The following is a 13356-nucleotide window of genomic DNA, read 5'->3' as shown; positions in this document are numbered from 1 at the left end:
TCAGTTTCTTCTTACCTTAACTAATGCAGTAACATTCTGCTTCCCTTTCTACTTCTTCCAAGGTTTTCCCCACCCAGTCACCAACAATCATTCTAAAACGAGATTAGAAATGCAGACTTAGTGTGACAGGGCTGGATTTAAAATTTGCGTATTTACTATCCATATTAGAAATTCTTGGTAGGGTTGGGATGATTTCCTAGGCAGGGTCCAGGCATTCTTGGGTTACTAACTGTAAATACCATATGACATTGTCATTTAATCTCATTTAATTCCCTTTCATCTCTAACAGTGAAATTACATGAAATGTATGTAGACTGCTTGCAGTGTATGTACAGGTTCTGCCACTTTATTTTGGGCTCACTAAATGATTACTAATTCATTACAGGTTTTTATTTTGCTTGCTTCTTATTTAATGACTCCTTATCACCTACAGTTTGAAGCCCTGTAGAGTCCTACAGCATTTTGTGATCTGGCTTCAAACATATTTTCCATTCTCATCTTCCACCTTCAACCCCACACTCCCTATGCTCTAGCCATATTGAAGAACCTAATAACTACTTGGTCCATCATGGTTCGGGCTTCCACATCTTTGCACATGTTATGTCCTCAGACTAACTTCTCAGTTCGCCTTGTTTGTTTGTTTAGGGTGATGTCTGGAAGTCTCATACTGAATCCCAAAGACTCAATTCAAATTTTACCTCCCGAGAAGCCTTTCCTGGTTGCTCTAAGCAGAATTAACTACTCCTCTCCATGTCACCACTCTACCGTGTGCATACTGTTTAGATGGAAGATTGTTTTCCCTAATGATGTTTTCCATATTTGATTTAAGTCTGTCTACCCAATTACATGGTGAACTCTGCTAAATAAACAGTATTGATCACAAGGGAAGTGTTTTATATCAGATGAGGAAAAATTATCAATATGAGTTAACGGAAGTAGAATAAGATACAGGAATGGGATGTAGAAAAAAGTATACAGGCAGATGGAGCATCAAAAAATCAGAAAGAGGAGCTGCTATATGTTTATACCCTTGTGATCATAAAAATGAGGTCAGCTGTGTGTGTATACAGAATTTGTCTGAACAGAACAGAAGGTACAGATATTGAAAGTTGTATCCTGGTGGTGGAGCCACCCCATTGTAATGATATTGAAATAAGGAACCAATCCATGTGTTAACAAAATCAATCATAACTACAGACAAGCAACCAATGTTCTACCCAGCTCCATTTTGTAAGCAGATCCAGAGAATTATTTGGCAAAAATTTGTTCCACACAGAAGGAGCTCAGAAGGAGAAGAAGATGAGCCTTGTGCAAAGGGAGTTCTAAGGGGCCAACATTTTCAGACTCTTCTTGGGTAAACAACGAATCTATAACTGTGATTAGTACAAATAATGAAATAAATGGGAACCCTCATGCCACAGTGCATCACCCAGAACCACCACTGTGTGGAGGAACACTGGGCTGGCAGAGCTGCTGCTTCTCCTGGTCCATTAAGCTGCTTGAAGCTGGAGCCACTGCAGTGGTCTATGGTTTATTTTCTCTCCCAGCCCCCACTTTTAGGCAGGAATGTCTGGACCTCTCAGAAGAGACAGAGAAAAATGCAGAGATGAGTAAAAAATTTTAATCTTTACATCTCTCTAATTTAGCTCAAGGACTGGTTCTTAGTAAAAACAAAAATTTATGACTGAATGAATGATCGTATATACTATTAGGAAACCTAAAACCCTAAATGTGTTGAGTCTTACATAAAGAAGTATTTACCATACCCTGCTAATTATCAAGGACACTCTGAAATGCTTTACATCTATTGACTCATTTATGCTTATTTAAGACTCAAAGCAATTATCTTTGTAGGAAAAGCATTATTATTTCTATTTTGTGGATGAGAAAACTAAGGGTGTATGTAACTCGTTCAAGGCCACAGAAGCAGCAAGTGACAGAGTTAGCATTCAAATTAAATCTGCATGCTCCAAGCCCTTCTTATATCGATAGCCATAGGATCATGTTATTATGATAATAAAATCAGGGAAAGGATAATGTGAACTTGAGGGTGAAGTTTAAGTTGATGACAAAGAGAAATCCCTACGGCTTCCATTCTATTTTGCTGTTGCCTTATCTATCACATAGTTTACTAGAAATCACCTACTAAGAAGAAAAAAAAATCCCCAAAATGCTTGAACTCTAAATAGATTTTTATCTATTAAAATCTAAATAGATTTCTCTCCCATGAATACGTGCAAAAAACGTTAGTGTAGAGAAAACTGGTCAATGTGTTTTTAGGCGGTGGTATGCTTCATGGTTAAGAGAGCAGGCTTTGAGGTCTAGAAGATCAGAATTCAAAGTGTACCTCTGCTGCTTCCCAGCCCTGTGAACTTGGATGGGTTATTTCATTTCTCTAAGCCCCATTGTCCTGAGTGGGTAAATGGATATGGTAGTATCTACCTCCCAAGATTAATGTACAGATTCAAGTTTGAAAAATATTTATAACATAGTAATATGTACTGTGGACCAAGGTAAATGTTCAACATGAACTATTATTATTTTGCTATTTTTGAGATGTATATTGATATCCATAGCAGGCAAAAGAAGGTCTTAGGAAATATTAATTAAAAATCAAGATTCTAAGGAACCTCCATACTGTCCTCCATAGTGGTTGTATCAATTTACATTCCCATCAACAGTGCAGGAGGGTTCCCTTGGAGGTTCCCTAAAAAACTAAAAATAGAACTACCATATGACCCAGAACAACCACTGTCCTCCATAGTGGTTGTATCAATTTGCATTCCCATGAACAGTGCAGGAGGGTTCCCTTGGAGGTTCCCTAAAAAACTAAAAATAGAACTACCATATGACCCAGAACAACCACTGTCCTCCATAGTGGTTGTATCAATTTGCATTCCCATCAACAGTGCAGGAGGGTTCCCTTGGAGGTTCCCTAAAAAACTAAAAATAGAACTACCATATGACCCAGGAGTCACACTACTGGGCATATACCCTGAGAAAACCATAATTCAAAAAAAGACATGTACCACAATGTTCATTGCAGCACTATTTACAATAGCCTGGACATGGGACCAACCTAAATGTCCATCGACAGATGAATGGATAAAAAAGATGTGGCACATATATACAATGGAATATTACTCAGCCATAAAAAGAAATGAAATTGAGTTATTTGTAATGAGGTGGATGGACCTAGAGTCTGTCATACAGAGTGAAGTAAGTCAGAAAGAGAAAAACAAATACCATATGCTAACACATACATATGGAATCTAAAAAAAAAAGGTACTGATGAATCTAGTGGTAGGGCAGGAATAAAGGTGTAGACTTAGAGAATGGACTTGAGGACACAGGGTCGGGGCGGGAAAGCTGGGGTGAAGTGAGAGTAGCAGTGACATATATCCACGACCAAATGTAAAACAGTTGGCTAGTGGGAAGCAGCCGCATAGCACAGGGAGATCAGCTCGGTGCTTTGTGATGACCTAGAGGAGTGGGTTAGGGAGGGTGGGAGGGAGGCTCAAGAGGGAGGGGATATGGGATATATGTATGCATATGGCTGATTCACTTTGTTGTACAACAGAAACTAACACATTATTGTGAAGCAATTATACTCCAGTAAAGATCTATTTTAAAAATCCATGAAGTTATAATGATGCTAATAATAATAATAAAACTTTGATGGTCAAAAAAAATCAAGATTCAAAATTGCATTCATAGAATGATTGAAACAATGCAAACATTGAGAATAAAAATAGAAAAAGACTGCAGGGAAATATGTCAAAAGTAAAGAGGTTGCCTTTAGAAGGGGGGTGTTTCCTTTTATTCTTCCATATTTTTTAAATCGTTTGTGATCAGAATGTAATATTTTAGTAGTGAGAAATTTTAATTTTGTATAATTTTTAAAACTGTATGCTAATGTTACCTTAATCCTTAAAGAAAAAGTTTGGAAAAGTTTTCACCAGCAAAATGTCATTTTGACTAAATGTAAGAAAATTTGCCTGGCAAATAGTTCACTGAGTGTTGGAGGCTCCTGAAGGCACCTCTAAGGTAGGTAGGGGGGCGACTGGAGCTGGGTCCCCAGGAGAGCACTTCCCAAGAGTTCTGGAAGGCTGGAAAATGCAAAGTCATCTTCATGTTCAATCCCCTGTGACTGAACTAAGAAACCCCTGGGCTCTGAAGGAGGCTGGGTAGGTGCCACATCCTTGCTCTGACACGGTTGAGTCTGGAAGAAGCAGAGCTGCCTGAGCAGGAACAGCCCTGCTTTATCAGCACCGATGGTTCAAGCAACCATTAATTAGGTTGAGATTAGCTTAAATACAGTAGTTTGTTAATTGCGAGTTTGACACAGAGCTCCATGTGTCGCAGCAGGCAGCCTGGAAGCTGAGCCAGAGCAGTGGGAAGATTTCCAGGCACATTGCAAGTGTATCAACTAGAAAGGAATGTACAGCAAGGGTGTGGAGGATGATGGTGTCCTAGTGTAGCTGGACTTGAATCCTGAAAGACTCTTTTAAAGAGTCTGGGTTGGTTGTTCAAGACTTGCTGGAAGTGGTGATGCCTGACAAGAATTCTGAATGTTGAGAAAGAAAGAGCCAAGTGGGTAGCTTAGAAGACTTTTGAGATCATAAAGATCAGTCAGGGACTTGGACGCAAAAAAATAATTTGAGAAATAACAGGTAGCTCAGAAGATCAGGTATGGATATAGTGGGGGCAGTGTTGGGAGTGGTGAGAAAGGTATAAGAAAGTAAAGAGGAGGCAAGATATGCAAAGATGGAAGGTTAAGAAGGGTGAGAGAATAATGTAGTAAGTCCTCCAGGGACAATCAGAAGAGGAAGAAGTCTCTGCTAGAAGGGAAGGGGGGAGGGCAGGAGTCCATCCAGGAGTTGAAAATATTCACTTATCTATCCATCCATCATCCATCCATCCATCCATCCATTATTTTGTTCAATTTTTTCACAAATAGAAATTAAGAATCTATTTTGTTCCTAGAACTGTCCCATCACAGTTAAGTAGGGAGACAGATTCAAAATGGATTATTACAACACATTGTTATCAGAGCTGTAATAAAAGTTCATACAAGATGATACAGAAGCAAGGAAGATGAAACAGCTGTGGGAATTAGGAAAGACTTCACAGGGGATGGGACATTTAAATAGGGTTTGAAAGAATGAGCTGGAGATTAGCAGAGACAAAAGGAAGGATATCTCAAACAAAGAGGGAAGCAGGCAACTTATGTTTGGAGGATGCAGCGCAATCACAAATAGATGGAGGATGGATGGAGCAACAAAAGAAAGTAGAGGGTGGTGGGGTTGAGATGGGAAGAGTTTGGATTCCTGAGCTAGGAATTGGAAAATAATTCTCTAGACCAGAGGTCTCCACACTCTTTTGACCATGTATTAAATTAGTTCATAATTTTGAGTTATACCCCCATTACTTATTCATTCATTCAATCAAACATTACTCAACATCTGTTGTATACCACACTGCTTCCTATAACTATAGACCAGGTTAACTTTCCTAGATATTATGCATAGAGAATCCTTTATCTTTTTGCCACTTTTTTTGTATTTTATGTAGTCAAAATGTATATGTGCACACACATGTAAAATACATAAATATAAATATATAAATTATATCTATATAAAATTTTAAGAACCTCATCTGTATTATAAACACCAGTTGTTTGTATGCTTTCTTCTGTTTAATAGAGTTTGGAAACTACCCTCTAATTTCATTTCCTGCCCAATCAATAACCTCTGCTTATTTTTAATCCCTCTCTCCTAAGTATTTCTTTGGTGTTTTATTTGGTCGTTTCTACTCAAGTCCCTGACACAATGAATTTTGTGTATATATACAGTGATCTTGTGACCTGATAAAATGCCCATTGCTCCCCCCAGCAGTAGATACTTTTTAAAAATTAAGACAATGTAACGGTTATTGAGTCCTTATTCAAGCCAGGCATTATCCTGAGTGTTTTGCATGTACCTACTCAGTTCATCTTCACAGCAACCTCCATGAAGATTACCTTGTTATCATCATGTCACAGGTGGGCAGACTGAGACACAGGAAGACTGAGTTGCTGTCCAGGGTTGCTTACTACACAATGGGAACTGGCAGAACCAGGTTTTGAGTTTCTTTAGTTTGGTTCTAGAGCCCATGCCCTTGATCAATGCATCTATATCATGCACCAGGATGATCACGAGTAGCGAGCATCAAGAGTTTACTGTGTACCAGGGACTGTGTCAAGTGCATAAAATACATTAACTCAAAGAGCTCTCATCACTCCCCCACGGTAGAGGCACTGTTATTATCACCCATTTCACAATTGAGGAAACTAAGGCTTTAAGACCTCAACAAGATTTCTGCAAGCCAGAGAGCAGGTGAGCAGTGAGGTTGGACTTAGAAATCAGGTAACTTTTGCCAAAGTCCATGCATATAGCCCCCTGGCTCTACCACATCTAACACCTGGGGAGGCATTTACTTTTAACTGTGTTTCTTATAGAATGTGCTGTCATTGATGCTTGGGGTCTGATTATAGGTAAACCACTGACTACCACTAGTAGTCTCATTACCATCAGTTAAAGAGAGAAACAACTTGTCTCCAGCAAGCATTGAACATTACCAGATGCCAGCCTCCAAGCTAGTATTTTATTAAACGTTATGTTACTAAATCTCCCTGACAAATGTCTGAGAGATGTTATCATCCAATTTTCACGTGGTGAATCGCCTACATCAGTGGGTTGGTTGAAAGACATTAAATGACTTCTCAGGGTCACTTAGCTGATAAGAGGAACAGCCCTGATTGAGACCTAGTTTTCCCTCATTCCAAAGCCCGTTACCCCTTGGAGCTTTTGGGGTTAGTCCCTGGGTTGTCCCTTCCTCCTATGCTTGAGAAGAGAACAGAGGGCTACCCTTGTCACACATTACTCTGCCCCTCTGCTGCCCGGGCTCTCAGAGAAGGCCCCCATCAGTCATGTCCATAGTCCAGGTGACAGCTTCCCTCTTCTCTGCTTGTCAGCTGCAATCTCCCCAGGAAGAAGGGTTTGCCACCAGATGGAGGATTTACAACTTCAGCTTCGTCAACCTGGCTCCAAGATGCAGTGCCCTAGCCCAGCCTCTTCCCCATTCATCTTCCTCAGGGTGAACAAAGCTTGTAAATTCACAATGCTTATGATTAAGCTTCAGGGATCCTCACATCACTGCCAGACACATACACAGATGCGTGCGCACGCACACACGTGCACACACACACACCCCTACTCATATACTCGTATCTATTAACTACAGCTATGTAAAACACAGGGTTTTCACACCACACTGTAATGGTCAAAGTTCCGTATTCTACGTTCAGACTACCTGAATTCAAACAGTGTCCCTGACATTTATGAGCTATGTGATCTTGGGTCACCTCTCTGTGCCTCAATTTTCTTACCAGTAAAATAGATATTTATTAGTACCAATCTCATAAGGTTGTTCTGAGGATTAAATGACCACATTTAAAGAACTTAAAAAAAAACTGCTTGTGATGTAATAATGCTCAATAAATTTTAACTATTTTATCATCACATCCTTATTATCATCATTATCACATCATTCATTGCTTCTCAGTAGCTCTATTTCTCAGGAGTATTCTTCTTCAACTAGAAGCCAGGACACTGTCCTGGAAGGTGACCTCATCACAAGGAGGCTGTATTTCCAACGATCCTGCATCAACTGGCTTCTGGGTGTAGCCAATGGGAGGCATGGGTGGAAGATTGGAGAACAGAAAGAAGGGAGAGGCTAAGAGTATCCATCAGCTATTGCTATGTCATAGCAAAACTCAGTGGCATGCTATAGCAAGCATGTTTTTCAGGCTCCTTTGTCAGTGGATCTCTTGGGGAAGCTCTGCTTTGAGCTGTAGTGGCTGAAGGAACTATGCTCCATGATTCAATTCTGCTAGTTATCTGAGGCATCCCTACTCCACACTCTACTCCAAGTGTCCCTTATTCTTCAGGGACTAGCTAGCTACTCAGGGCATGTTCTTGGTGTGGCAATGGCAAAAGTGCATGTGAGCAAGTCAACTGTGCAAGCATACTTGAAGCTTCTGCCTATGTCATTTCTGCTAATATCTCTTGGCCAAAGCAAGTTACAAGGCCAAGCTCAACATCAATGGAGTAGGAAAGTTTACTTTTCTATGGTGGTGGGACAAGGAGTAAATATTTTTGAATATTAAATAATCTGTCACACCAGAGTATTTCTTCCTTCACAATCTGCCTTGTCTCTACTTGGAACTATATCGCCTTAATGACTCCAGCTTCCTTGGACAAACATGTTTTGGTTCCAGTTTCTACAGATGACTTTGACCCTTGGGCTCCGGTAATGCTGTCCCTTCTCTTTGTCTCTCTAGCCCAGGGCTGGTAGCCGTCTTCTGTTTTTTTTTCCAATTTCTACTTTGTCTCACTATATCCTATTTTTATTTTATTTTTTATTTGTTTATTATAATGAAAGCTCACACAAATTTCATAAAGTACTTAATAATATACGAGGAATGTTGATCTTCTTCTCTTATGCCAACTCCCAACCCTTTTCCTCAAACTCAGATTGTCAATAGTTCTTTGAGTTTCACCCAGAAAATTTCCCATCAACTCCTGTAATTTAAAACTCATCACGGCCTTATGAAGGAGGTGATATTATCCCCAGTTTACAGATGAGGAAAATGGTCATTGTGCAAGTTTGAGAAAGTTTCTGAGTCTTTCTGAATCTGCATGTCCTCATGAAAAAATAGAAACTCTAATAGTAATTAGGTCTAAGGGCAATATACAGGGAAAATGCACACAGAAGGCTTAGCAGAGTATATGGAATATTTTAAATGTTTGGTAAGTAATAATGATAATGATAATAGTATTACTATAGCAGTAATTATTATTAGTAGTAGTATTTCTCAAGGTTATTCAGAGATTTAGTGGCATAGCCAGTCCCAGAACACACTTCTATATTTATGTATAAATAGTAACCTCATTCATAGGGAAGGATTGGGACTTCTGAGAAAAAATTCTGAAGGCTTCTTCACTCTCCCAGACCACTGAAGGAGACGTGAAATAGTTGTTATCAACCCTTTTGCTATGTGGGTACATTGCCCTTGCCTTGGCTTGGTCAGATCCATCTTCAAAAAGTCAGATAATAACTCCTCTTTCAAGAAGCCTCCACTGATAACTCCATTCCACCAAGCTCTTCTTGTCAGTACTGTATCAGCAGTAACCACCAGCATGCATGTGGTTAGCAAACTTCAAAGTAAATAAGAATTCTTGGGTGTCTTGCAAACATGCAGATCCTTAGGTGTTTCCCCAATCTAATGAATCTTAAGACTTCCAGGTAGGGCCCAATGTTGACATTTTTGCCAAGCACATTGGGTGATCTGCTGCAGGGATTCAAGGACACAGTTTAAACAAAGTTGCCCCAATCTGACTCATGATCATTCAGTCATTCAGAAAACATTGATAGAGGGCTAATTCCATTCTGGGCATTAAGAGAGGCAATAGAGATAGAGATATAAGTAAGGCAAAATATCTGTTCTCGAAGACTTAGGGTCTTGGGTAGAGGACGGATGGGGACAGAATAGTAAAAAGATAGTTGCTAATAAATGCTATGACAGAGGCAATTACAGATGTCTGTGGAAGCACAGACTTTGGAAAACAGTGGTCAGAGAAGGTTTGGCTGTTGCTTAATGCAAAACTGACAAGCGATTAATCCTAAGCTTTGTGGAGCAGGTCTGAATACAGATCAAAAGGGTTAGAGCAGGAAGGAGATAATGTCTGAGACAGAATGCCTTCCGTGACACTCATACTGTTCCTTCACCTACTATAGTCATCTGGTATATTAACAGCTGTTTCTACTGATTTAATTTCAGTTTACATTTGGGAAATAGGATGAGTATGAGCATTTAAATCAGGGAAGGTACTGAGTAAAACACACTCACAAACATACACACACATACCATAAATTTACATCAACGATATGCTGCATTTGGAAAGCTGGTTTTTTGTTTTTAACAGGATGCTCTAAGGTTAAAGACAAAAAAAGCTGTGCATAAATACCGTATTCTCATAGTGTATGCATTACAGTTCTGTTACTGCATGTATATACTTGTTGCACAAACAAGTGAATAAACTGTAGGTAATGAGAGCCAGGTATCTTTTCAGAGAAGGAAGTTACAAGTAAGGAAAGGAAAAAGGCTGGAATCAACTTAGTGGCATTGGATTGAAATTGGAGGTATCGGTGTGAACTTATGATTCTAAAATATATACAGATAGCTATATAGATAAATAAACTAGATATGTATGTATGTATGCTTATATTTCCTAGCTCTGGCCACTGAGAGAACTCAAGCAATGTCACTAACCTCAAACTAATCATGAGAAGACATCAGACAAACCCAAATTGAAAGACAATCTACAAAATAACTGATCAGCATCCATCAAAAATATCAAAGCCATGAAAAACAAGGAAAGAATGAGGAACTGTCATCAATTCAAAGGTACTGAAATATGACTAGTAAGTAACTAATATATGGAATGTGGGATTCTAGATTTGACTCTGGAACAGGAAAAAGACATTAAGGAAAAGCTGGTCAGACTTAAATAGTCTTTAATGTTAATCTCTTGATTTTGATAATTGACCTATGGTTAAATTGTTTACACTAGAAATGTAAACACTCTATGCTATTTTTGTAACTTTTCCATAAGTTTAAAATGATCTAAAATATTAAAAGTTTTTAAAAAGAAAAAAAGGATATTTAAGTTGGTTGCTTCCTTCACAGTGTCAGGCATACAGTAGAAATTTAATATATGCTAGTAGAATTGTTTTGCCACCATATGCTTCATCAGTCAGTTTCCCCCACTTGAGTTGCCATTCTCTCATCCCCACATTTCTTGATTCATTTTTTGGCTTTGTATGTGGCCATGAAGTGTTGATGTTGATGTGAACTGCTGGTCAGTGCCATGAACATCCTGGAGAAGGAAGAAATAGAGAAAAAACAAAGGTAGATATGGGAATTGAGAAGCCAGTACAGTGAACAGTGCAGGTGCTGTTGAGGGCTTGGAGAGCAGAGGCCAGCTCCACATCTTACAGACATCTGTACTGCTCTGCACGCCCCAGATAGGGGGCAGCAGACAACTGAGAAAGATGCTTAGGAGGTTCTTTGGAGTTGGGCAGTTGATAGGCTCCCGGGAGCTGTCCATGGTTCTAAGATAGATGTCCAGAACCTAACCTGGCCGAGGCATTGCGCATTGCTGTAGGTGATCTTAGATTGTGCCATTGTAAAGCCAGGCTCCAAAGAACTCCATCATTGTGGAAGCTAGAGCTGGCTCACTCCAGAAGCTTGGACCTGGAGTGAATTGAACCTCATGTAGTCAACACTTTCTCTATAACACGTTTCACAACGTGTAATTCCAAGTGCTATACCTAGAACATAGTTTCCCTGGACTTGTAAAAATGCAATTTCCAAGCCTTGCTTATTAAATCAGAATCTGAGGCAAAGGTTGGGGGGAAGAGAGAGTCGAGGGCTGGATAAAAATATTCATTTAAAAAATGTTTCCTTGGTGATTCATATTCACCCTGAAGTATAAAAAGAATTTTATATCCAATGCAAAGTGAGTAGATAGAAATACTTGAGGGTGGGGGAAATCACTAGAACTACTATTCATCTTTATATCTCTTTCTTTAAAGTTTTCCCTTTTCCAATGTGCATTAAATTTTGCATAATATTTTACTACATGAATATACATTAGTTTGTTTAGTACATGAATATAATTTATAAATAACTATACATGTATTTATCATATGTTTATTATTTCATTCAATGTTTATTTATTGAACACGCACTGTGCCCCAGGCACTGTTTTAGGCTCTTCAGATACAGTATGGAATAAGGCAAAGTCTTTGTCCTTATGGAGCTTATATTTTCCTCATGGAAGGTGAGGGAGAGACAGGGAGTTATATTGGGGATGCATGCTCAACATTTTTTTTAATTTATGGAGTAATTAAATTTACAAAGTTTAGAAACATTTTATTTAGGCTTTCTGTGTATCACAGTCAAGTTCATCCCACTCTATACAAACCCAGCATATGTCTTTGCAGTCAGACTGGACATGCTTTTTTCCTTTTAGATGGGGCTGTCCCCCAGAACCTTACCGGTCAAAAGAGAGGTGGCACATTTTGACATTCTGGTCCCTGCTCCATCTTGCTATTAGTTTTCAGGGACTCTCCTGTGGTTCCATTTTACTTTCTTAGAAAAACAGACAGTGTGGAGTCCCTGCTGTTCTGCTGCTATGACAATAAATGAATGTGTTTTTCCAGTACCACTTCCTCTTCTATGGCAGGAGCTGAAAAAATTCAAAGTGATTTCCTCCCCCAACATGCATAATTTTTTTTCATCAAAAACGCTGTCTGGTACTCATCTGGTGCTCTCTTCCCTAGAAGAAGAATTTATTATTAGATTGGCAACTCCCACAAACACTGAATAAAAGAATAAAGGAGAACGGTTTGTGCTGTATCGTCTTATTGGAGGCCTCTGGGCATAACATGTGAGCTCCAGCGTGTCACCATATTTTATAGTAACACTAATGTTTTCACCGGGCGCTTTTGAGTCAGGCAAACAGAACTCATATTTCAGCCCAAACTCAATTTGCAGAGCACCGATGATAACACTGCATATTTCAAAGCTGCCTCCCCTCTTGGGATCCCTTACATTCAGTTCAAACTCTCCTGTTCCCTATACAGAAGTACGTTCTGTAATTAGTGTAAGCAAGTCCTAAAGCCCATTGGAATTGTTGAGTATTGTAGGCTCAGCAGGCACAGTGATGTCACATCCAAGTCCTGACAAAGCAGATTGGTCATGTATTGTCACCTCTTCACCACGTGGGCAGCAAAGACATTCCCAAGTCAGGGAAGTACAGATGGTCCAACAATTTGGCTTGGAAATAGTATATCCTGTTACTAGGAGATTATGTTGAGACAGTGAAATAGTATATCCTGTTACTAAGAGATTATGTTGAGAGATTGAAACTGTAGATTTGGAGTAAGAAGCAAAGAAGAGAGATTATTTATGTACTAAGAGACAGATCACATGAAACCATTGTTTATTGAGCATCTACTCTATACCAGGCACAGGCTTAAAGCAATAAGGAACAAAGATTCAGACCCATATCTCATCAAGCTTATAGCTTGTAGGAAACACAGACAAGTAAATCATCAAGTATAGGAGAAAATGTGATAAGTGCTACGGTAGAAAAAACACGGTGCTATTGGGGAAATAGCTGAAGGCATCACACCTCATTCATGGGTCTTAGAAAAGGCTTCCTGAAGATATTTACACCAAGACGC

Source organism: Mesoplodon bidens (assembly GCF_964165515.1).
Source record: "Mesoplodon bidens genome assembly, chromosome: 11".
Lineage (NCBI taxonomy): Eukaryota > Metazoa > Chordata > Mammalia > Artiodactyla > Ziphiidae > Mesoplodon > Mesoplodon bidens.
This window is presented reverse-complemented; position numbering follows the sequence as displayed.